The 27734-nt window shown below is 36.2% G+C and overlaps 1 protein-coding gene across 1 annotated transcript in view; it reads right to left on the bottom strand.

Moving 5' to 3' along the window:
* The window catches only part of DptB (Diptericin B), an 81210-nt gene extending 53761 nt beyond the window's left edge, over positions 1-27449 (bottom strand). The window contains exon 1 of the mRNA XM_081763127.1: positions 27326-27449. The gene's annotated coding sequence lies outside the window, so the exon portion shown is untranslated. The remainder of the gene's footprint in view (positions 1-27325) is intronic.
* Between the last annotated feature and the right edge of the window lie 285 nt (positions 27450-27734).

The raw sequence follows: 27734 nt of genomic DNA, 5'->3' as shown, positions 1-27734 counted from the left end.
TAATGGTACTTAATACAAACATATTTGAATTGTGAATACTTCTGTCGCTAGTTCCTTGGGACGGTTACCTTAAGCCGCAAACGAGAGAGAATGATTCATATGTTGAACGAACAGCTGTAGGAATAAGGAAAGACGGCTCACTCTATGAACTAAAAATTATATTTTAAAATTGTGTAATAGAAAAAAAATGTGGGGATGGAATTCAAAACCTGAAACTTCAATTACCTTTACCTTGAATAAAGAGAAATATAGGATATTCAGCGCTCCTTACTGTAAAGCTTTCTAAATCTGAGATGAGACTTTTAGGTTGGTGATTGATTGATATGTATTTATGTCGTTCATCAAAAGTGATGCTTTACAGAACGAGGACCAGAGTTTAAAATTGGATCTGAACCACTGTAGTGCGTTCGATGTTCACTCACCGGATATCAAACCACAGAACCTCATGCATCAAAGATCAAAGGTACTCTCGCTAGATAATACATCAATAAAGAACTTTGACTTTTGAGGTTCAACACGGAAACATTCATTGTGACTTTTAATGCCATTTCATCTTTTCTTGGGAAATGATACAAGCTACAAGCTGTTGTGGTCCTGATCTTCGCACAGGCCAAACCACTTAAACTAGAAACTTGAAATTCGGATAGTAGATAGGATTTGTGATCTAGGATGCCACTAAGGAAGGATTTTTGGGAAATTCAAAGAAAGGAAGGAGGAAAGAGGTGGAAATTATTTTAATAAGATGGTCATCTCTCCAAATCCCTTAAGGTTAGAGACTTGAAATTTGGATTTGGATTTCTCATTTAAACTAATTTGACACGCGTTTCAACATTTTTTGATACTTTAGTAAAATGGGGAAAAGAGGTGGAAAGAAAGGGGGGTGGGGATTGCAATTATTATAATAAGATATCTAAGAATCTTTGTAGGTTAGAAACATGGAATTTGATATATGGACTTCTCACTTAAAACAATTCAATACATATTTCAGCGTTTTTGTATTCTTCTTCTTCTTCTTCTTCTTATTATTATTATTATTAATATTATTATAACATGCCTATATCTCGGGATTACTTACGGCTAGATATATGAAAATTGCTAGTTTGATTATTCATTTAAAATAATGAAATATGGATTTGAGCATTTTTCCCACTTAACGTAGAAGGGCAAAAACAGAGGTGAGGGTTCACTAAAATGTTTGTGAGGTGTTTGAATTTCGTTACAGCGTTTTAGCTCAATCCAATTCTATATGAAAGACACAGAAGGGAGAACGCGAAATATTGTGTCATAGTATATACCACGTAGAAGCATTTGCTATATTGCGCGAAGCCGTATTCCGAACAAATTGGGGGTCTGGGAGCGAAATCCCACCTAAGCGAAGGCTACTATAATATACTTTTATTGTTGTTGTAAGCATAACTATAATTATACATGTTTCTAAATGCTCCTTGTAAGAAATTACCTACCTAATAGAGCCAATTTCCAACCCCCTGTTCCTAATCTGGTCTAATGCGTTTTTTTCCTTACATACTCAACTATACCACTGCAAAAGCGGAGCATTCGAACAAAATACCCTATACGGTGCTCATGGTCCCGGGTTCGATTCCCGGTAAGGGTGTATTTTAACGAAAAAGGTGGTTCGAATTCCACTATAATCAGTAAGTGCATGTCTTCTTTAGCCGTCATGTCATTACCGTGGAACGTTAAACTCAAGCAACAAATCAAAATACCCTATGTACAGAGGTCTATACTTTTGTAATAATGTCCTATATTTGTCTTCTTGCTCTCTCCTGTTTAAGTGGAAAATTCCTGGATGTACCAGAAATTGAATTCCTTACACATTCATCTTTAAATACATCAATTGAGTACAGTTGGGAGCTTTTCTTGAGAAATGAACAATTCCATGGGTGTCAAAGTTTATCAGTCAGTGACTCCCCAACTCCCCGTGAATCCTGGGTTCTATACCAATCATAGAAATGTTTTCTTCACCTTTGATACATCAGAAGATTTTGGTACGATTTATATAGCCGCAATCTTAACACGCACTTAAGAAAATGTCAACAATGTTGACAAACTGAAATCATGGTGAAAAACGAAACGTAACGGAAATTCATCACCTTGTCCTCAGGAAATGTTATTCGCATAGCGCCAGGGATCAAAGATGATGTCCCTCTCAGAGAGGCAATGAAAAAAAAAATGTTATGGATACGGATCGACGACCGGAACATACCCTCTCATTTTATTGGATAATGAAATTGATAGCTTTATATCAAGCTTCATGTTTTCTTGCGATCACTTTAGTGAAACAAAGGGAAGCTATATTTATATACACAGAGGAGAAATGGGACAGGCTTCGTGGCAGATAACAGATGACAGGATAAATACCATCGTCAATATAGCACTTTCTTTTGTGTAAGTACTGTCTAATACAGCGCATCTGATAAATCGCAGTGACTAAGTGTGAAGTGAATTATGATACCGCCACGCCTCCTAAACGGAAGTGCGTATTTAATTTAAATCTAGAGAAAGAATATAATTTTAAAAACAAAATACAAATTCGGGCCATAAAATATATTCAGGTCATAAAATATAATCTGGGAATCAAGTTTACACCCCCCTCCAGCCCCGGATTCATCAATGTCCCATTTTTCCAAATTGAAATTCTGGTCACTTTGAGGCTATGCTCATCTTCCAGGAAGCGAACCGCCCCCTCCAAATGATTCTTCTGGATCCGCTAGTGCCTGCATTGATCAAATATAACATTCTAGTTTATGGGTTTATTTGCTTCGCTTGTTCTGAGCTTGAGATATAAGTAAAACACATTAAGAACAAATAATAAAGAAAGTAAGTCTACGTGATGGATAGCAATAAGAAATGATATAAAATGCAATGAGCTGATCAGTATGGTACTGTATACCTGCTTTTGGGCCACCATTATTTCAAGGTGAAGTGTCCCTATCTGTTCAAGAAACTTGTATTTCAGCATATAAGGGAAATATTTTTGCTAACTTCAAATACCCTGTATTTCATTACAGTTTATTTTATTATAAACCATTGCTTAATTCTATTATAAAATTGTTCATAATATTTGTCACATTATCTTCGACATTTTAAAGTATATATAAATTTATAAAACGAAGTGTAATGCCATACTGACATTTTGATCTAGAATCTCTGTTTTGTTAAGGACTAAACCATGAGAATTTTATATGTAAACGAAAAAACAAAATTAGTGATATTTAGTTCCAGAAATAGAGATGATGGAAGCCAATGTGCTGATTACACACGAAACAGCTGAAATCTATCTCCTTTATCATAGCTAATTATGGACTACAATTGAAGAGAATTTAATTTATTTTTGAGCTGTAAACTTATTCATGGTTTTTCTTAATAGTCAAATCTAGAACAGTTTTACGCTTGTAAAATTCTACTTCATTTTTTCGCTTGACAATAAATAAATAAATACTTGCATAATATCGAATCACACCTTAAACTGTAACCATATGTTTCTTTTTACTGGGGCCCTACCTGATCAATGAAAAAATAAAAAGTAGTAGGACGAAGATTTGAACGCGGCTGGCGGAAATGCGAATTCTGTACGGATCCAATGTGCTACGGAATAAGATACACAAGACATCTACGCTATAAATATGTGGGAATAACCGTAATCTTTACGCTGTGAAAGAATGTTGTTTTATGTTTTTTATTAACTTTTACAATATTTCTATAGTGTTTGTGTAAACTGCAAAGAGAGAGATCATGCAGTTATCGATTTGGTTAGAGATTGAGCTTTTAAAACCTTTAAAACATTTAATTAAATCGCGAGGTGATAGCAAGGAATGTGTACCGATTTCATTCACATAGTAAGGGGCAAAAGATACTATCCCGCGAAAACTATGCATTTTTTTATGTGACATTACATGTGTTATTTCCCTCAATGTAAGTAATAAGAAAATAGTGTTAAACAAGAACTGTTTAAGAGCTTTGTTTACGACTATAATCCTGATTCTATTTATCTTCAGGAAATTGTCACTGTGGACCTTCAATTTGTTTTGGTTATAAGAATCATGTTAATCTTGGTGTAAATAATTTTGGAACAGCTATATTGGTGATGGAAGGAATAGAAATTACTTACTTTAAAATAGTGGTAGATGGAAGAGGTATAGCGTTATATTAGAACAATACGCTATATTAGGTGTAATTAATATATATACAGATATTCAGGACATCAAGGTAGGAAAGGTAGAATCCTTATATTGTGAAGAATTGTTGTATCTGCTTTCTGGGCCGTTTCCTAATATGTTGCTTATTGATTATTTTAATTGTTTACTTCGAGATGGTTACTGTATTTCTACGCCATCTTATAGTTCTCAACTTAAATTTTTCGTTACTTAGTCAAGGCTGGTTGGTTGTTCTATTTACTGTAAAAAAGGACCATATATTTACTTATGTGCTTAGTAATGCGGCATCGAGAATTAACCATTGCTATGTTTAAGAAAAATTAGCTAGATTATTTGTTAACTTTGATGTTTGTCTAGCCCCATTTACAGATCATACGGCTACAGCTCTTGAATTTTACCGTATTATGCATAGGAACGATCTTACTGAAAAATATTGCCCCATGGTCTGAATGATACTGATTTTATTAATCAGTTTCGTTGGTATTGGTCTTTATGGCTTAAGCATAGATACAGATATAAAACAATACTTCAGTGGTGGGAGTGATATGTAAAAATAAAATAAAATAATTATTTATTAGATCACTTTCGAGACAGGATCAAGGTTAAAAAAGTACGATGAAATTTTATATGACATGCTTACAACATGCTAGAGGGGGTATCCACTACGTCACCATTCTCGTACCGGGATACAAAATATTATAAAGGTAAAATTTTGAATTTACAAAAAGAGTGTACTGAAAAATTCTGATAATATAGTAAAACTACCTTTGTTGTAGATAATAAACGTTTGACAATGGACCATCTCATCCATGCTAAGAAACGTAAACAAAGTGCTTTAATTTCAAAATTGACCTCGACAACTGACTGAGCAAGTACTCATTAATCCGAGTGAAATTGGAACACACATTTATACTACATACCACAACTTGTATAATGCACCAGAACATGGCTACTATTTTGCAATTGACGCCAATCCCAGATTTTACAGTAATATCTGAATACAACATGTCCATGGAACCACATACCACAGTGGAGATTCAGGAAACTCAGTTTACAACGTTATGAAACTCCTGGAATAGATAGAATAGTAGCAGTGCCGATGAGTTTTATCATTCTTGTGAATGAAATTTTAAACTATTCTCAAGTTTGTGAGTATTTTGCTACAAGTGTAATTATATTAGTATCACAAGTAACAGCCCCTCATTGCCTTTAGCATTACAGAGCACTATGTTAAATGTTGACTACAAGCTAGTTGCAAAATATTTTTTCAATAGGTTAAAAGTGGTTCTCTGAAGTATCCTGCACCCGACACAGGCAGTTTTTTGTAGAAGGCAACAAAATACTTGATACAGGCACGTAGCCAAGGGAGGGTCCGGGGGGTCCGGACCCCCCCTTCGAGACCAGAAATAAAAAAAATAAGGAAGAATAAAATAAAATGAAAAAAAATTTTTGAGTTTTACGTCCCACGGTTATGCCGGTTAGGCTAAAGGAGACGGTGATGATGAGAGATGAATGAAATGGTGGAATGAAGAAAGTGGGAGGAAAGGGGAGAACCCCGAGAAAACCCACGCACACGGTGTTTGTCCACCACAAAGTTCACTTTGCGGGAGCAGGGTTTGAACCCGAGACCCCAAGCACCAGAGGTGAACGCTCTACCACTGAGCCACCGCGGCCCCCTAAAAATAAAATGAAATGACATAAAGAAGGATCAGCGTTAAAAATTAAAAAGAAAACTATAGGAAGCTTTTGCTTACTCTTTCTTATGAGGAGATTTGTATTACTTGCAATATGGTGGCGAGGTAAGCGAGGTATTCTGGAAGAGTCAGGGAATTTGAAATTTTAAGAAAAGTTATGGAATTCTCAGAGTTCCTGCTACTAGTCAGGGAGATTTCAAGCTTTCGAAAGCATAAGTGCCGTTGTGTAACAGCGTGGACATCTTTAATCATAACTTTTCGTCATCGCATCCTTGCAGTATCAAACATGTTATTTCAAGGACAATTTTCTGTTGATCCTTTAACCTGTCATTTGGAACCGACAGTAGTTGACGGAATAATTAAAAAAAATGTTGAAAGTTCTGTTAGCATTTGATTCAACAGAGAAAGGAACGCATATATTGTAATACTAGTTGAATATACACATGCTTCGCACAGGGGCTGTATCTCAGCGACCACGAAAACTATGGATTTGATACTAATATCGGTCGTTTTGGGCTATTTTTTATATGTCTCGGTATCCACCCCCTCTGACTCCCGGCCCGCATATTTGCAAGTCATCGCTAATGGAAGTGTCACCATTGATTGCAGCGACCGCGAAAACTATGGATTTGACACTAATATCGGTCATTTTGGATTACTCTTATATGTCTTGGTATCTCACCCTCCCCTCCGGTGACCCCCGGTCCGGAGCCGAATAGTGTGAATTTGGAAGTTAATGCGACTGGAGTTTCACCATTGATTTCAGCGACCGCGAAAATATGAATTCGACACTAATAGCTCAAGTGGTAGAGCATTGGCTTCGCATTCGGGAGGTCGTGGCTTCGAATTTCGCTGCCTACCATCCTGACTGAGGTTTTCCAGGGTTTCCCTCAGTCCTACCAGGCAAATGCCGGGATGGCACCTACTAAACAGGCCCTGGCCTATACCTCCCCAAATCCTTTCCATTGTTAATGTTGTTGGATATTCAATGTAAAATGGCCTCTGAGCTGTATCTGGTGATTGTTAAATAAATAAGTAAATAAATAGCGGTCATTTTCTACTACTTTTACATGTCCCGGTAAACGCCCCCCTGAGACTCCCCTGGTTCAAATTTCGACAAAAAAGTTTAACTCTGGTCTGGAGCCTGGACTAAGGCATTCGTGACTAAAATTTGGTAACTCTCAGTCAATTTGTCTGGTTCCCAAGCCGGTTCCGGTAAACGCCCCCCTAAGACCCCACTGTTTCGAAATTTGAAAAAAACGCTTAGTCTTGATCTGGGGCCTGGACCAAGGCACATCTGACCAAAATTTGGTAAATCTCGGTCCACTCGTCTGGTCCCCAGACCGCACACAGACAGACAGACAGACAAACACACAAACAAACTCTTTATTTTATTTATATTAGAAGATAGTTTACAAGACAGTATTCAGTATGTACTTTTTATAATAATTGAGGTCATAACGAAAGGAAAATTGTTATATTTGAATAAACAGGAGAAGGACGTAAATATTGCAAAGTCTTTTTCAGTACTTTTTTTTATTATTTTGCTCGAAATTTCTTCATAGTTTGTTATTAAAATACTTGCCAACATATCCTCATTTTATTGTTCTAACCAACCAATATATGTTGATAGTAAAGTAGTTTACGCTAACAGCTTAGCCACGAGGGAGATAGATAGATAGATAGATAGATAGATAGATAGATAGATAGATAGATAGATAGATAGATAGATAGATAGAGAGAGAGAGAGAGAGAGAGAGAGAGAGAACCGGTTGTTAAAAAATTAGAATAATACCACTGGTTAACAGTACATTACAAAATAGAGAAATGCATCTCGGAAAAGCAGATCAATTTGCGAGGTCTTGTTTGTTAGTTTTGGAGCAGAGGAGAAACAATCTGGATTTAACAACATGCATACTAATGTGACGCTGAATCCAAAAATATGGTTACATTGCTCTTTATTGAAGGAATTAGAAAGGTCATTTTGAATTAATATGCATTTTAAAAGACATTTTTTCTCTCTCGCCTTGCTGCAAGCTAGTAACAGAGAAAGGAAATACGTAAAACTTTCTGAAGGTGACTGATGTTGGTATTGCTGCGCAATTTTGTAGGAAGTTTACTTGTCGAAGTTTACTCATAATCATCATACAGGATACATTAATCATGATTTTGACAACGTGACGCCGCATTAATAAGCGGAAATTGGTTAAATAGTTAAGAATCTATGGATAAATCTAGAAATCATGCTATTGAATTCTTCCGGCTGTGACCGTACACGTGTGTCACGCCACGTATTCTGGGTGCGGCAGTCTCTAAGAGCCAATCAGAATGCAAAAGAGCAATAAGTTTCCATATTTGTGGAGATGATAAAACGGATGAACTGACTGATACGAAGCTTGGGTGTGTCCCTCGAAAATAATATAAAAGGACCTCAAGGTCTCAAACGGTTGTTCAGAAGTTCAGAAGTTCAGAAGTTCCGAGGTCCAGAGGTGCAGAGGTTCGAGACGTCGGTTGTGAGCAGACAGAATCATCGTCAAAGATTCTAAGAGTTACAAGAATACTACCATAAGATATGTATAAGCCCTTGTTGCATCATAAAATTCAAGTTTAGAGATGTCATGCAGTACTTCAAAATGATTTATCTACCTACCATAAAACTTTCAAGATTAAGAACTGTTGTCGCATATTCGTATATCATCCTCCATCTCAAATAACTTAAATATCTAATAACTTGCCTGTTAATCGATCTATATTAAGATATATAACTATCAAATGAACTATCAAATATCAAATTATTCTTGTTGAATCATTCAATTAAATGTTGTATATTATCATTTTAGTTATATAATAAACTTACCTTTTATAAATACTGTTGTCATTCCCCTAGATTAAACCACTTTTTCCCATGAAAATCATGGTTTAAGTTGATTATATTTTCTTTGTGACATCCGCTACAGAATTAGCGTGAGAAGATCTCTAAGGAATGTGGAATTTACGAGCTAAGTAAACAGAAAGAGACCTGCACATCGTCACAAATGGGGGCTCGTCCAAAGCTTTTCTTCCTTTTTCATTTTTCGGGACGAAAAATTTGTGGTGCTGCTATGACATCCTTTCTTCTTTCTGTTTTGTGTTTTATGTTTATGTTTAGTGTCGTGTTCATGGTGCATGTTAATTTAAGTGAATTATGTAAGTTGTCGCATTACTGCAAATGTGTTATTGGGTATTATAATGGCAATTAGTGATTGATTATATTGCTCATAGTGAAATACCCCCATATTTTTTCCGATTAGTGAAAACAATTTTTATGAAGTAATTCGAAATGTCTTTCCATTGGTTCCCCTTTTTCAAACCTAAGAAATCTCCACCAAAGGTTCATGCTTGGTATATTGCAAAATCGGGTGAAGCAAGTTGCAAATATTGTAGGAAATCTCTTGCTCAGAAAACCGCGCTCACAAAGGCCTTGCGTTCCGTGTTATGTCCCATGGCAAAGGAAGCAACAGGTTTGCCAGTGCAGCAGGCCAGTTTGCCAGTAGCCAGTTCGCCTACTTCACTTGAACCGCGGATAAATTATCCACAGCAGTATAGTTTACCGGATCCTGTGAATAGGCAACCGATAACGCAAACGGAGCGTTATAAGGAAAATTTAGCTAAGTTTGAAGAAACTTGTAATAAAATGCCATCCTTAACTCCTTTGGACAGTACACAATATAAACCAGTGGTCGCGAAACGCACAATTTTTCTTAAGCCAGAACAACTGACTAACCCTTCTAATGAAGGTGCAGTTAGTTCTTCCGAAGAATGTGCTGGCATTATGACGAGTGATTTTGAGTTCGATCCCAAGTTAGCGTCAACACCTTTAAAGAAAGGAAAACAGCAGCAAATAGTTGCTTCAGAAGCGGTCGAAAATGAAGAAGTTTATTTTCCATTTGATATACCACCTCACGTGGGTGAAACTTTGAAAGGTAAACTCCCATAAAATTCACCACCTGGATCAAGTAAATATGATTCCGATGACGAAATTAAACAACTGGCAAAGAAGGAGCTCTATCAGGAAAGGACTGCACGTGACATACTAACACCAAATCCTTTCTCATATGACACAGGTGAAGAACTCAAAGAGTTTATAAATGAAGAACCTTGTATTGAGAATTTAAGTTTTCCTAAATATCCGCAAATTGCTTCTCACCCTCCTCAAGTGAAATATTCCCCACTGCCGATAACGCACTTGCACTTTTGTTATATAATAACATTAGGTAAGAAATTTTAAATAATCACTAAGTAAAGACGGACAACTTGGACCCAGAGGACAACTTGGACAACTCAGAGGACAACTTGGACGAGAATAAGTCAATAGATGTTAATTCACCTCCTCCGCATGGACCCCAAATAGAAAATAGACAAAATCTTGATGAATCAAGTGCACGGGAAGAAACAGAAGATCGAGTAGCCAGTGTACCGGTATTGAAATTGTCGAAATTTAAAGGAAACCCTAAAGAATCTGTTACTAGATTCCTTGATGAATACCAGACCATAGCTCGTGCCCTCAACTGGCTTGATGAGGAGCAATGTATTTATTTAGTGGCCTGTCTTGAAAACTCGGCCCTTGATTGGTTCTTATGTTATAAGGATGCCATTCAACAGTTGCAGTTTCGGGAATTAAAGCAAATGATTTCTCGAGCATTTCCTGATGATTTGTATAAAGGTCAGCTTGAACAAAAATTGAAGAGAAAACGACTCCCTTCTCGTTTCCCACCTGATAACTTCGCGTATACATTAATACGAGACTGAAAATTCGTAAGACCTGAAATTGGAGAGAGAGAGAAAGTTGTTACGCCTACTATATAAGGCATTGCCTTCAAATTATGTCCAGGCTTTAGTATTAAAAGAAGTATCAACAATAGATCAAGCTATTCATGTGCTGCGATTATTGTATTTAGCTGACATTTATACTGAATCTCATCGGGATATGAAGAGAAAATGTAGAGAATTAAAAAGACCACATCATGTAAAACCTTATATGGGTGCTAAGAACAATTCGTTTGTTAAAAGAATATGGATATATAAGCTTGAAACCGGGAGAGATGGTAAGCCAATTGAAGTGAAAGGAGCTCGAACGAATTTGTGTGATCAAAGATGGCCCACGATTCCCATTCGAATTTTTAATAGAAAAGTAGATGCATTGTTAGACACTGGTTCGCAGATCTCTGTGTTGGCTGAAGAAATGATTCCTCAAAATTTTCCCATTGCTAACCGAATGCGTGCCAAAATTCGTTTGCGCACATTAGGGGAAAAGTTAACTCAACCACTCCCAGTGGTTCGGTTGTTTCCAAATTGGAACCTATGGTCGAAGATCGCGTCGTTTATGGCTAAACGTAGCGTTAGTTAAACAGTCTCAATTAGAAGAGAAAATGGTTCTAGGAATAGATTTCATTCAGCGTTACACGTACGGTATAGGGTTACAGTCTATAAATATTAACGGCAATCAGACAGCCAAACATGAAGTTTCATGTTCAGTATTTGCCAAGCCGCAAGGAACAAACAGTATTAAATCTGTCACGTGTTCAGTTTTACAACAAAAAGGGTAACCATCGGACAAATAGAAATGTTAGCTCAACATCGGTACCGCATACGAACGCTAAAGTGACTCAAAATTGTTTAGAACTTAATGATTCAGTTTCCTCTTCTGAAGATGTTATTCTAGATTCACAACCGGAGAACGAATGTCCTATCTTGAAAATCAATTGTATTGAAACTCACTCATTGCGTAATTTAATTAAAACAGCCGAGTGCATGCAAATACCTGCTGGAAAAGTTGGTTTAGTAAAAGTTAAGCCAAGTTATTCTATAGTTGGAAATTATTATGTGGAACCGAATGACGTTTTACATCGATCTTACGTGTTTAGTACCACCCACAATTTTTGTAGAAGAAAATGGGATTGCCAAACTGCCTGTATTCAATCTGAGTAAACGAGATGTGACTATACTTGACTCTCAAATCGTAGGACATTTAGAGAAATGTGTTCCTACACCAGAAGTAAGAGTGAACACGGTTAAAGCCACCCCACTCTCCGCTGAGAAAGTCGAAAATTCGAAATATAAACTACAACACGATGTTGGCAAGGAAATTGACATTTCCCCTAACCTTTCGTCTGAAGATCGAAAAAGGGTAGTAGATCTATTGAATCAATTTCAAGATATTATTGCGTGGACAATAAATGATATAACTGTAACACACGAAGATGAGCATAGCATAGAATTAATCTCAAACATTCCTGTATCTTCACCAGCCTACAGAGAGACTTTAGAGACAAAAAGAGCCATGAAAGAAGAGATTGACAAATTGCTTAAACAAAACCTCATTTCTCCTTGTCGGTCTTCATATGCGTCGCCAGTTATTTTAGTCAATAAGAGAGATAATTCTAAGAGATTAGTAGTGGATTACAGAAAATTAAATGTTATTATATCTTCTGACAGTTACGCCCTTCCATCACTAAACGACTTGTTAGATTTATTTACAAATATTCAGTTTATAAGCTCAATAGACTTCAGATCTGGATTTCTACAAATTCCCTTAAGGGAAGAGGATAAATTCAAAACTGCATTTGTAGTGCCGGTTTGTTTAATTTTAATGTGGTCCCAAAAGGTCTCTCCACTTCCTCCGCAGCATTTCAAAGAATGATCGACAAAGTTTTTGCCGGGTTAAAATTTAATATTATGGCATGCTTCGTGGATGACTTGATTGTTTTTGGAAAATCTATAGACGAAAAGTTAGATAGACTTCGGAAAGTATTCACTCGTTTGCGAGAAGCCAATCTGAAATTAAATCCTTCAAAATCTCACTTCATGTATGCCGAACTACCAATTCTATGATTCATCGTAGGACGCGATGGGGTTAGAATATATCCTAAACCAATCGAGGCTATCACTAACTTTCCCGAACCAAAAACTGTTCGTGATGTACGTAGTTTTGTTGGACTAGCTAGTTATAATCGAAGATTTATTAAGAACTTTTCAGTTATCGCGAAGTCTTTAATAGATTTGACTAAGCCTGATGTGATCTTTCAATTTGGAGATAAAGAACGTCAAGCCTTTAATATCTTAAGGGAAAAGCTCGTTACTGCCCCTGTATTAGCCATCTTCGATCCTGAAGCAGATGCTACCGAATTGTATGTAGATGCTTGTGAATACGGAATTGGCGCCGTATTAATGGAAATCAAGAACGGAGAGAAGAAACCGATTGCTTATTATAGCAGAAAAATCTCAGACCGTGAAGCTAAGTCCTTAACGATCTCAGAAAAAGAGACCATGGCTTTGGTACAAACCGTGTTACATTTCCATGAATACTTAATAAGAGTGCCTCACTTCACTGCATTTACCGACAGTTGTTGCCTTTTCTATCTGAGAAACATGAAAAATCTAAAAGGAAAATATCTTCTTTGCTTGATAAGGTTACAATCTTACAACTTTTCGATTAAGGCGATAAGAGGCCACCCTTCTAATAGACATAGTGACTGCAAGTCCAGATTTTCTACGCAGACTCTAAGTGAGGAAGAGAACGGAAATCGAGAAGAAGGACTTTGTATAAATACAATGAAGATTGACGCGACTGATGTAATCAAGGCACAGAAAGAAGACGAATATTTTGGTAGAATACGAGAATTAGCAAAGTATGATCTTACTAATAATGAGACTCGTCCTTATGTATTAGTATACGAGGTATTATATCGTAAAGCCAATAACGATTTAAAACAATGTGTTCCACGATGTATGATCCCTGACATTTTAAATGCTATCCATACATCATGTCTAGAAGGCGGACATCTTGGAGAGAGCAAAGTGTTTTCTCGTGTCAATGAGCGATTTTATTGGCCTCGAATGGGAACTGATATCAAAAATTTTGTCAGAACTTGCTGGGAATGTCAAGAACGCAGGGACCCAACCACTACACCATTAGGGTTGCATGAACCAATTAAACCAATAGCTCCTTTTCATACCTTAAATTTGGAAGTATTTGGCCCACTGCCCTCCTCTAATGGTTATAAGTATGTCATCACCGCTGTCGATATGTTTTCAAACTATGTAGTGGCACGACCATTAAGAACAAAAACAGCCAAGAATGTTGCAAAGTTTTTATTAGAGGATATTATTTGTTATTTTGGTCCACCCCGCCATATATTGTCAGACCTTGGTTCTATATTCCACGCACAAGTAACTAGCGAAATTATAACTGTACTAGGTATGCATCAAAAGTTTAGTATTACTTACCATCCTAGAAAAAATTCGCGAATGGAGAAATATGACCAAGCTTTGTCAAACTATTTGAAGAAATATGTCTTCTTCTCCAAAAGATTGGTCTCTATTTGTTAGAACTGCTTGTTACTCTTATAATATAACGAAACGCGAACACCATCCTTGTTCTCCTTTTGAATTGGTGTTTGGTAGAAAGGCTGTATTAGGCATCGAACTCGAGACACCATGTCGAACCCCGTATGGGAAACTCGTGAAAAAGAATCTTAGTCGTATAAGAAAACAACCTCAAAAGACCTTAATTAGTCAGCAGTAGAAACAAAAAGCCAAAATTGATAAGCGTAGGAAAGCCCATACGTAAAAAGAAAATGATTTAGTCTTCATTAGAAATTTGGCAACTAAGCCGGGGTTATTTCTTAAATGTTAACGAGGAAGACCAGCCAAAGGAAGTTAATGTTGAACGAATGAAGTTGTATTATCCAAGTTCTCTAGTTCCAAACCTGATCGATTTTGTTCAATTATCTCACACTGCAAGTCAAAAAAATGTCAATTTAATAAGTTATCGCGGTAGGCGTAGGAACTTCTAACGTGAAATTTAATGTTGATTCAGGCTTTCTGAAAGAAATGTTATGTTAATACATAAATAAATCAATAGATAAATAAATAAGTAAATAGGTACCTAACCAATTAAGTAAATATATCTATGTGTATAGGAAGGAATAAATAGAGAAAAGACTAGTATAGAGAAGTACAAGATAGTTTTAAATCCATATATGGTCGGAAACCCTGCTACAAGGAATAAAAAGAAAAAGAGAACAAGATGAAAATATATACAACTAAGGAAATAAATTGATTTCCTTAAGTAGGTATACATTCCTGGTGTAGACTAGCAGACCAAAGACAGACAGAGAGACAGACAGACAAAACAAAAAAACACCAAGTGAAAGAGAAAAGAGACAAGTGGATAGAGAAATGAAAATAAAAAAGTTTTATTTATTTGTTAAAAGTAAAACTTCCGTTAGAAGGATTGAAAATCGCATTAATGAGAGAGAACAAGAGAGAATAAGAATTAAAAATAGGATACGCCTTCGTATTTTATAAGTCCAGATAGGCTTTTGCCTTCGCAGCCTCCGCTAAGCTTGGTGAACCATTGCCTTATTGGCAAGACGGAATAAAACACCTCATGAACGTTTTCGAATTAAGTATGCAGTTCTAAGAGTATGTAACAAACTAGAGTTAATTATGAGTAAAAACGGTACATATTAAAAGGTTTTGACCCGTGTATTGGAAATTATCTTTACTCGTGAGCCAGGTCGTGTGTAAATGAAGTTGATAGACTACTTAAATTGTATGAATTTCTAAGGTTCAAGCAGGTTTACGTGTCCTTGCTGATGCTCCCCTGGAGCTCCATAATGTGGAATGTAGTCAACCCAAGTTAAAATCAATCGACAAAGAGCATAAAATCGTGGAGAACAATGATTTTATAATAATAAGGGCCGTGGTATAAGAGGTCAGTATAATAATAAGAGGCCAGCCGTGAAAGACAGTGGAAGATATCGTGAATAACCGTAACTAATAGTGAAAGACAGATTACCAATGTGGATAGAACTTAAAATGCAGGACCCGTAGATAATACTAAAAAATAAGCCAGCCTTGGTAATTATTTTCTTTTATCCTATTCATTGTATTTCTTTATTTTATTTTCCTTCTTTTTGCTGTTTGCTGTAATAAAGCAGTGAGAACGTAGAAGCTGTAATTTGAAAACAAAAACAAAGACAAGAAAAGAACACGAGCGACAACAATTTTAATTTTGTATAATCATGTTTTACTTCCTTTTACAGATAATGCCTCTATTAATTATCATTGGTCGTAAGTAATTATGTCTTGTTTTGTTCGTATTAATGCAATGTAACATTATAGTATATCTATTATATAAAAGAGAACGCACAAATCCTTTGTTAGCTCATCACGCTAATACGGCTGAACCAATTTCTTTCATTTTTGGGGGGTTATTAGGATTTGGACCCTAGATGGTTTTTATCATATCACTTTAATTTTTAATTACCAGTGTCTTGAGATAATTGACCATTCAAGTGTCCATAACGTACAAATCCTTTGTTAGTTCATCATAGGTATAAAAATAAACATATTTATATGCAACCCGCATGACCGTGTCACTCGGCGGGTTAACATAAATGACAGGCGATATAATGTTAACATTTACTGCAAGCTACTATGGTTTTTATCATATCACTTGAAAGCGAAAAAGTAAAAATTATCTAAGTAACAAAGTTTATTGCGTTCCGGGGTGACGGCAGCGAAGCGGGGCGGGTTAACATAAATGACAGGCGATATAATGTTAACATTTACTGCAATCTTCTATGGTTTTTATCATATCACTTGAAAGCGAAAAAGTAAAAATTATCTAAGTAACAACGTTTATTGCGTTCCGGGGTGACCGCAGCGAAGCGGGGTGAACGCTGCTAGTTCTATATAAAATATTATAGTTATATACATTATTGTATTACAAATATTGCAGATGGATGACAATTCACAATTCACCATCTGCGTGAGCACTATAGGTAGCCCCGAAATACCTGTGTACCCCCTCTTTGTTTTGTTTGGATTGGCATGAATGTAGGTATAGTACTCTGTTACGAAGCTAGAACTCCTTCTTTCCCCTTTATTTTTTTATTTCCGGTCTATTTCCAGCCTGATCCTGCAACGTTCTGTACCTTTTTCAAAGGTCTCTCTCCAAACAAGTATATGTTTTGTTATGGTTGTCATATTATTTAATAAAATATTGTTATATACTTCATATTTGTTAGATCAAATATTGTTTCTTTTCTCAACGATTTTACTTCATAACAGTATTATCTGCTATTATGTAATAATGTTTTCTTGCATAGTTTCTGCATTCCGGAAGTAAGGTATCTACTTCCTTACTCAACTAACTGTTATCAGCACACACACTTAGCTCTACTATTGGAATTAGGTCAAGTTGAATAGCAGCAACCTTACTCTAAAAGTTTTCGTGCAATACTACTACTACTACTACTACTACTACTACTACTACTACTACTACTACTACTACTACTAATAATAATAATAATAATAATAATAATAATAATAATGATAAAATACATATAATTTGTACTGTCATCTAAGTTAAATAATAATACTAATGAGCATATATAAGCTATTCACTTTTCGATTCCCCGTGTAAATTATCATAGATCCCCATTTACTTTAATTCGTTACGTTCAATTGAAGAATGTACATGTTACATAAAAATTGCCTTCATTACTCTTCCTATAACAATTATTGTATATAACAAGTATTACTTCCTATAACAAGTATTTTTTGAATACCTTCTTCTAATACCACTACTTCCATTGCGACCACTTGCATAGCTTCCTGTGCGCTCAATATTGGATACGCTCCCTCCTTATACTAGTAAGACTTTCTAATCGTTGTAACTACCATTTACTATTGCAAAGAATTTTATTTTTCTTTACTCTAAATACTTTTTTCTTTTAATTTTGTTTCCTTACTATAAGTTCATTATTGTTACTACTTGCTATAACTATATAATTTTTATCAACTTTGCGTTAGGAAATTCTGTTTATACTATGGTGTATCATATCAGTCTTTTAGTTGAATGGAAAATTACCTTATTATTTATTTATTAGTTCTCTAAATCTTTTAATTGAAAATGGTATATTATAAACTAATCGTGTTTTATTCTATTTTCATGGATCTAATTGACTTCTGAGTGCGAGTTCTGTTCCTTGCAAAATGGAAGAATGCCTAAGAAGAGTAAAATTTGGAACCCCCCTCTTTGGAAATAATTTGGAAATCATTACTGCGCTTTGGACATCAGACTACAACTTCAGGAAGAAATTATCCTTAATTGTGTATAGTGGTGTATTTCAGTGGCGTATTTCATTCAAACCGTGGCATTACATTCAAGTGTAAGAGTATTATATTATGTGGTGTTATACTATGTCAGAATATAGTTTCTACTTACCACTTGACACTTTTCCCATGGTAATCCATAGGTAGGATGCTGAAGTAAATCACGCCGACGCGATTATAATATTTCCAAGATGATTTAAATCCCTAACTACCCGTAGTATTAAACACACTTTTATATTTTAGTGAGAATTGTTGTACTTGCGTTTAATATGCATTTCTTACTTAAACAACACTCATACAAACACCTACATTGTGATTACTTCGCGACTCTCAAGAATAAGAGTAACTACGATGTGCATGTCAATCCGCGAATTACCAACGTTTGACTACGTGGCCACAAGTTTTGCATAATACAAAATATGCGGCATCCACCCATCAGCTGTATGAGTATAGAATTACTTATACAGTTGAAAATTTTGTAAACGTTTTCCTAGCTGAATTGGCACACGCTTCCTGTCTATGCGAATTATAGACAGTAAACAGGAAATGCCTGCGGTTTTACCTAATCTAAGATTGCGAATAATCGCCTGTGGCAATATACTTTAATGCCAGCAAGAAGTTAATAAAATGTGAATGATTAGAATTCTCTAATTGGCTAAATTCGGTAGACCTGATAACTCGCCCACAACCTCTAGCGGAAGTAAGAACCACTAGGTGTGGAGGTTCCAAATCTAACTAAGTATTGGTTCGATTCTCCGAAATCCCCGACTAATAAACAACAAGGGATCCTTTTCTTCCTCGCTCCTTTTGAATATACCTGTAAACTTTTAAAACGCACAAAAGAGGAGAAAGGAAAGAGAGGAAATCACCCCTTATTTTGGGTTCAGAATGAGAGCGCTCATAACGAAACAGGGTTCCAATATTATAGTTCCACCGACATGTAGACTCAGGGCGGCGACTACTATTTGTCTTGTTGCTTTTGTCATGCAAGAAATAATATAATATACAATGGAATAGTGAATTAAAATTTAAAATTGTAGTATTCAAAACCTGCAAAATTCCAATGTTGCCACTTTGATTCTTTATGATCTTACATACTAGGATTTCATTGTTTAAAACAAACAAAAAATCTAATAAATCAATAATAGTCAACAATAGTAAGTCAGCCCCTTTTTGATATCTGGAATCCTTATGTAACCAAATCTCTACGAGCTATGTGACTGTAGAGATCTCTATTTAAACCCCATTAGTAGTTGTCGTTACTAATTACTCATTAGTAATTACTTGGGGTGACTAAATTGTAATTAATCATTCATCTTTGTAAACAACGTAACAAGGCTGACTTGCTATGTAATTTACCACAATTTATGTATTGGCATATCTTCTTTTCCATTCATGTTAGAATTTTGCTCTTCAAATTGTTAATGTCATTCAAATTCGATGCCGCTAATGCATCGAATTTTTAACCATCGATCTCTACCCAATTGTTGATGTTTCATTTAGTCAATCACTTCATAAGTACAATATTGATAATACAATCTATGTACTGTAATGGAATAATGCAAACTAATTGTGCTATTGAGTATACAACATTCGTTACTAATTATAGCAATACTAATTCTTACTTACTTGTGTAGTGTTAAATTTCTAATGGGTCTCTATTTCGTTGAGTATGAGATTGTACACAATTCACTAGATTGTAGTATTTAACATACGTAACCGTATATCAATACTTACTTTTAATAAAGTTCAGAATTTGCCATTAGTGACTCTACTGTACTAAAGAAACTGAATTCGAATCTGAGATAGTGTTCTGAACATTACAAAATTATCGTTCGAATGAAAAAACAAAACGGTTCCTACCCAAACAGTGACTTCCTACCCATAATGTGGGTCGACTTTAATAGTAGTTCTGAACGTACTACTAACTGTTGCGAAGCATTCCATTCTAAACTGAACACTCAATTTTACTTTCTCCATCCAAACATTTTTCACCTGATAGAAACATTGAAGGGTGTTCAGATTGAAACTTATGTTAAAATGAGAAGCGAGAAGAAGACCACTCCCAAAAAATGCGGGACAAACAGAACTATATAGAAGAACAAATGATTAAACTAACAGAGTCTACCATTACCCGTTATGAATATCTTCGGAAAATCTGCTACAAGTTTCTCCCATGTACATAATTCCATTATTTATGCTTGACATTTGCAACTTAGCAAGTAAATTATGAAAGTAACAATACAAAAATAATAAAAATGTGTAATGCATGTGAACTAGTGTTTCTTAATAGGTGGTCCGCGGCATCTTTGCTAGTGATTGTGTTTCCTGACTGTGTTTAGTGAATGACTGAGTTCAGTGATTGGAAATATTTTAGTGGTGTGCTTAGTGATGCAAATGAAGTTTACTCCAGCATCTTCCAAGTGAGTTATTCAAAAGTTGAAAGTTGGAATTATTTAGGATAGTTTGCTTAACTACAACTTCACAAGCAGCCAAGATGTGGTTGGCACACGTGAATCGGTACGGTATGCGAAGTTGGAATCGCACGGTATGGGAATTAACTCGTACACAAGGGGTAAATACTCACCAGATGGGAATCAACTCGTACGCTAGGGGTAAATCCACTGTCAGCTAATGGGAATCAACTCGTCCGTTTCGGAATCAATTCGGTACCAGCCTAATAAATAGTGTGTTTCCTGATACTCTTAAAATAGCTCAAGTAAGATCAATATACAAGGGAGACTCCACATCCAAATTACAGAACAATCTCGTTTTCAGTACCTGCTTTCAGTAAAATATTTGAATAGCTAATAAAGATCAGACTATTGGATAATGGTAGAATATTTTAACGAATGAGCGTCACGGCTTTCTGTCCAACAAAGGCACCTAAACCGCTACCTATAGTTTAATAGACTATATACTAAAGGAATAAATGAGAAATTTCTAGTATTTGGATTTTTTTTTTTAAAAGATCTGAGTAAGGTGGTTGATGTAATAAACCGAGAGATTCTTCTTTTAAAAAAAAAAAACAATTAGAAAATTACGGCATACGTGGAAATTGTCTCAAATTATTAAAATCTCATTTAGAAAATAGGAAGCAATCAGTCTAAATTATAAGAAATACAGGTGATACTCAAATAAAATACAAATCGTATTATCGAGAAATAGAACATGGACTGCCACAAGGCTCGGTTCTAGGTCTACTTCCATCCCTATTATATACAAACGATATACCTAGCAATATAGATACCAAAATTATACTCTATGCTGACAATACTTCAATTATTGTCAAATTAAAAGATACAAGAGCTCTTGTTAACAATGTGCATGACATAACAAAAAACTTTGCTTTTGGTTTGATAATAATCAATTGGTTTTAAACAACACGAGAATACAATATATACTTTTCCACTCAGCATATGCTAAATATATCAATAAATCCACAATAAATCTAAACATGCATACAGCTAGTCAACGAAACAAAATTGTTAGGCATTATAACAGATGAGCACTTCAGATGGAGTAGTCATATCGAAGCAACTATACATAGACTAAATTTGATGTTATATATGTTCTAAGAGTGCTAAAGGATACGCTTAATACAAATCTACTATGGGTCCATATTAGAGACCTGCACGGGCCGAATTTTTCGGCCCGAGCCCAATCCAGCCCGAACGTACCTAGGCCCGGCCCAGCCCGGGCCCGAAAAGTTTTGAATATTTTCGGCCCGAGCCCGGCCCGGCCCGATAAGTTTTTCAAAATTCTTGGCCCAAGCCCGGCCCGGGCCCGATAAATTTTAAAACTTTTTGGCCCGGCCCCGGCCCGAAAAATATTTTAAAAAATTAGCTCGAGCCCAAATCTTTCTCAAAATTTAGTACTAAATTTGACCTAACCCTCAGAAACATTTTCTAAACTTTGGTTCACAACCTGACGCTTGCCTTCCGAATTGTACCATTGCCTACTAGAACTTTGCTTGTCATCGAGAGAACAAAAACTCCATTCCCTGTAACAAAAATCTAACTTAATTGATTTTTAGCGTAAAGTAAAGATAGCAATATTGTTTAGGGACAGGCAAAACATTCCCACCCCTTGTCATATTTTGGGTTCAGTGAAGGTCAAGGTCAGAGCTCAATTTACCGCATAATGCCTGCAATCCTCTATAGTGAAAGTGGAGCCGCTAAGCAACACAAACTGTAAATAGCTATTGCATTCTTTGTAACATTTTTCACGGGCACACTTCTTCAACGTTTGGCTTTATTCCAATTATCGTTTAACGAAAGTCAATATTTATTAAAGAATTGCAATTGATCGTCACCAGCCCGGCCCGACCTGAAGAGAAATCAGTGTCGGCCAGCCCAAGCCCGGCCCGGCCCGAAGAAATAACAGTGTCAGCCCGCCCAAGCCCGGTCCGGCCCAAAGAAATAACAGAATCGGCCCGCCCAAGCCCGGCCCGCGGGCCGGGCCGGGCTTCGGGCCTCGGGCCGTGTCCGGCCCGTGCAGGTCTCTAGTCCATATACCCTGTCGTAAAGTATGGCATTCTATTTTGGGGTTACGCAATTAAGAACAAATCCATATTTATTAAACAAAAACAGCTCATCCGTACCATTGCAAACTTTCATTACACAACAAGCTGCAAATCGTACCTTAAGAAGTTAACGATATTAACAGCCCCATCTATTTACATACATGAAAATGTTTTCAATCTAATGCAAAATGAAGATGAGGTGAAAGATCATCATAGTAACAGACATCACTAGAGATCAAAACAAAAGGTCTTACTTTACTTGATTATCACTGGTACATCAGGGCCCATACAGGGTACATCAGGGTACATCAGACATACGGTTAATAACTAACTCTATGGTCTATGGAACCCGGAAGTTAAGTGCCGCGTTTACAAAAGCTCTCCACTAACTTCTGTCCTTAGCCAACTGGATCCAGTTTCTACTTTGTATTCCTATATCTACGAGATCCATCTTAATATTGTGCTCCCATCTGCGCACAGGTCTTTCTAATGGTCGTTTTCCGATTGGTCTTCCAGTTAGGACTTTGAAAACGTTCCTACTTTCTTTCATTCTGGCTATATGAAATGCCCACCTGAGCCTCCTAGATTTGATGACCCTAATAATGTTCGTAACCGTATATATTATGTAGTTCCTCGTTATGAAGCCATTCCTCTTGGGTCCGAATATTCGTCTCAGAATCTTGTTCTCAAATACTTTCAGTCTATGTTCTTCCCTTAGAGTAAGCGACCATGTTTCGCAACCATACAGAACAATAGGCATGATTACCCTTTTATATATATGTTAAGTTTCAAATTCCTCGACAAAATTCGCGACGACAGAGATTTTGAACTGAATAATAGCACGAATTCCCTGCTTGTAGCCAACATTTAATTTCTTCGTGACTATGGTTTTCGCCTGTTAATATTTATCCTAGATATTTGAAAGTATCTACTTTATCAAAAGTATTCCTTGATATTTTAGCGAATCCATAATTTGCCGTATTACGATCTCAACGCAACTCCATATATTTAGTTTTCTTTGCATTTACTTCTAAACCGATATTCCTGCAAGCGTTTAATAAGACTTCTGCATTTCTTTCTACTGTTCTCCTATCACCCCTTTTAAATTTACATAATCAGCATACGCCATAACCTGGTGAAAGCGATTCAACTCTAGGCCCTGGTTGCTATCTTTGCTTTCCTTGTAGCATATTCCAGAACAAAGTTGAATAATAATGGCGACAACGCATCCCCTTGTTTCAAGCCATTTTCGATGTGAAAGCTCTTGGACAAAACTTTTCCTACCCGGACTGTACTTTGGGATTTATTTAAATATATCTTAATTAATCTAATTAGCTTTCCCGGTATTTCAAGTTGTGTAAGAACGTTGTGTACTGTTTCTCTCCTAACCGAGTCGTAAGCATTTCTAAAATCAATAAATAGTTGATGTACCGGAGTATTATATTCCCACTTCTTTTCGAGTATTTGGCGAAAGATAAAATCTGGTCGATAGTTGATCGATTTCATCTAAATCCGCACTGATAATCTCCAATAATTTTATCTGAGAATGGGGTCAATGTTGCTAATAGAATTTTTGAGAGGATTTTATAGAATGTTGACAGAAGAGAAATGCCTCGATAAGTCAGTTTTGTTGCCTTTCTTGTGAATTGGAACAATGATTGATTCTTTTCACTCTTGTGGCAATTCTTTCTTGTTCCAGATAAGGAGAATGAGTTCGTGTATCTTGTTCCACAATTTTCCCCCTCCAGCTAAAATTAATTCATCCGGAATTTCATCTACACCTGGAGATTTGAAAAATGAAATCTTTCAGTTTTACGTCCCACGGTTATGCCGGTTAGGCTAAAGGAGACGGTGATTATGAGAAATGAATGAAATGGTGGAATGAAGAAAGTGGGAGGAAACGGGAGAACCCCGAGAAAACCCACGCACACGGACCTGGAGATTTGAGTTTCTTTAATTTCTTTATAGCGATTTCTACTTCTATTCGGTTAGGTACTGGAATATACGGTTCTGCGGTGTGTATTTTCATTTCTCCACACACATTGGTTTTTGGCTGCGTGTTAAGCAAATCGTCAAAGAAATCTTTCCATCTATTTAAGATGCTATCTGTATCAGTGAGAGTTGTTCCGTCAGCTTTTTTAATATATAAGCACGAGGTTGAGATGCAAACGAAAAACTGCGATGTATCTATGATCATAAATTGCTAACGAAGTGATGTATTTTGACGACAAAGACAGCATACCGTAGCGTTTCCTTCATGGGAAGAGGGTTCTTCTTTTGGTAGCTCTCCCTTCGAAAATGTTTTGCTTTTGATTCTTCCTTGCTTCTTAATAACACACACGAATGCACTATGGATTAAAGGCTATTAAGGGGAAAAAGAAGGAATGTCACAAAACTGCATTTTTCGAGAAAATGCGTTTTAATATTGAAAACCGCCTAAAAAGAAAAGGTTAGTCAAATCTTTGCCCCTTTTAACACGGACATTACTACATCTACATATGCATTGCATATACAGTCAAATAGTACCAAGAGTCACCAACAAATAGGACAAAGCACCCCATAAAGCACCCACATGGACATTCCTTGTTTTTTTCCCATGTTCTTTTGCTACTTTGTCTTGTTATTCATTGAAATGACGAAAGAAAAGTGTTCAGTTTACATCTTTTAAAAAATGGAAGGATGAACTTGATTCGGGTACCATTTGACTACAATAGGAGTTAGAAAATTAACACTTGCGCAGATTAACTTATTGTTTTTGTTATAAAAATGGAGGTTCACTTCGAGGATTACGTAACGCTACCTCTCCGTTCCTTGATGATATTACGGATTTAGCACAAAAAGAAAGAAAATCCATATGAGCACTTCTAAATCAGCTACAGTCTTAGGCAATGTGTACAATGACAAAGTTAGTATTACATTTATATATATAATTACGATGAAAATAATTTTTAGTGCCATTAGGGGGGAGCATCCTTCCTCCTTATTTTTCTGTAGCGTCGCCACATGTCTTGTTGCAATATGAAAACGTTGTTCACCCATCGTCCACCAACTACCATCTCTTGCTGCATCTCGATTACTTTCTGGTAGAGGAGTTCCCTGAGGAGTAGGAGGTGCAGCATGCAGTTGAGGAGTTCTTCGCATCGCAAACACACTCGTAATTCTTCATGAAATCTGCTGGGCAGCAGCAAAAGTGTTTGTAGCTGCAGTCGGACGCTACTTTGACTAATCAGGTCTAGTTATATTTTTTATTATTATTATTAATTAGTTTGGCCTTTGAAAGTAACATATGCCATTGGACATTTCAATCGGAGCAACCCAATAGTAATTAAATTTGTCAATATTAAAAGGGGATGTATAATGTATTCCAAATCTTCTTTTAACAATGACCGATTATATTATAAACTGTAATTTAAAATCCTTGGTTGAATCACACTTACTCAGACTTTACAGTGAAATCATGAAAGTTCTATTGCTGTCTTCACAAATACTAGGAATTAACTCAGAGCAAGTACCCTTGTTTTGTTAAACGAAGAATCAAGATCAATAGCTTTCTATAAATCTGTCCAACATACAGTAACCTGATAAGAAAAAGAAGAAGTTTTCCCCCCACCACCCTCGAGTACATTTGAATATTGGTGTTTCGTCTTCTACTATCAGCCTCCGCACACGGAAGTATAGAGTGTACCTAAATATATCTAAATTGCAAATTATTACTTTCACGATAACACGCCATATTTTAACACTTAATTACAATTACTTGTATTAGTGAGGTAAATAGCACACGTGTTACTATGATTTACATTTTATTGAACAGACGCATTGTTTATTTTTCTTCTTTTGGCAGTCGGGGTTCTGACAGAATGTTGGAATGGCAAGTGATGGCAGGTTTGGCAATTGAATGGGTAGTTACTGTATTGATGCAATAATTTCATAATAATATAAAATCGAAACCCAAGTACGATATGTATGGCTAAAGTATCAGAGGGTTAAAATGATAACAGTAGAACCTGAAATGATGAAAAAAGAAAAAAACACACACTTCTCGTTTCCTCTCTTATAAACAGATGTTCTTGCATTAAAAAGAACAAGAATATATATATATATTGTTACACTTGTGTGTGTGTAAACTTGTATTCGTGTATTGTGTTTTTTGTGACTATTGCTTTCCCCTTCGCCCAGTATATCGAAGCTGGTACTAATAGTCCAACTTCTTTTAAACCTCGGTACTAAGTACGTCTTTAGCTTTACTGGTTCGAAGATGATGAGAAAGTACGTTAATAGTCTCAATAGTAGGGGAACATCGTATCTCAGAGAAAGAGCATGTACTGAGGATCGAGTACCAGGTAATTTATGACGATTGCATTCTGACTCAAGTACAGAGGGATTTCATTGCTAAATCAAAGAGGCCATTTCCATCTTTATTTTTATTAACAAAGATAAAAAGAAAAAATAACAAAAAGAAATATACATTGATAAATTACGAACGTACAAGATGTTACATTACGACCCTTGACATGGATCAACCTAACCCCGCTTCAGAACTTTAGGTTGCTAGAAGAACATAAAGTTAATCCACACTTAGTAAAAGGTAATATCTTTGAGTATTTGTGCCAATAACTTGCATTGGGGGAGTAAGAAGGGATTATTGCGATTAAAAAGTTTGGTCTCATTTTGGAGTCATGGTCTAATCCCGAGTGTGAATAAATTTCTAAGTGCTCCGACCGACCTCGTCGAATGAAACAAAGAAAGTCTCTCTTACATACCTGGACTGTGAGAACGCAGCAGGTACGGCTTCCACTTGAACACTACGAGGAAGAGAGCATCAAGAACCTGAGCTGGACAGAAAAACAGAACAAAAAATTATACATAAGGACGCCCCTCAGGAAAGCCCGTGGCCTGACAGAGAGTAAGGCATCAACCATCTGTATACATGCCTCTCCTCACATGCAGTTAGCATCTGTCAGGTGGGAGTGTATGTCGCGGCTTCTATCTTAAACGGAGACATTTACACGCGAATCTAAAGTTGTGTAGATAGAAAGAAAGAAGGGTGAAAGAGATGAAAGGAAAGCGCGAGAGAAGTTTATATTGATTTGAGAGAGGGGCAAAAAACCTGGAAGCCAGAAAAATACCCTAAATCGGTCATGCTGCATGCATAGGCAATTTACATGGCAA

The sequence above is a fragment of the Thermobia domestica genome, chromosome 7 (genome assembly GCF_964235325.1).
Source record: "Thermobia domestica chromosome 7, izTheDome1.hap1.1, whole genome shotgun sequence".
Classification (NCBI taxonomy): domain Eukaryota; kingdom Metazoa; phylum Arthropoda; class Insecta; order Zygentoma; family Lepismatidae; genus Thermobia; species Thermobia domestica.
Note: the sequence above shows the minus strand (reverse complement) of the source record. Positions and strands in the feature narration are given on the sequence as shown.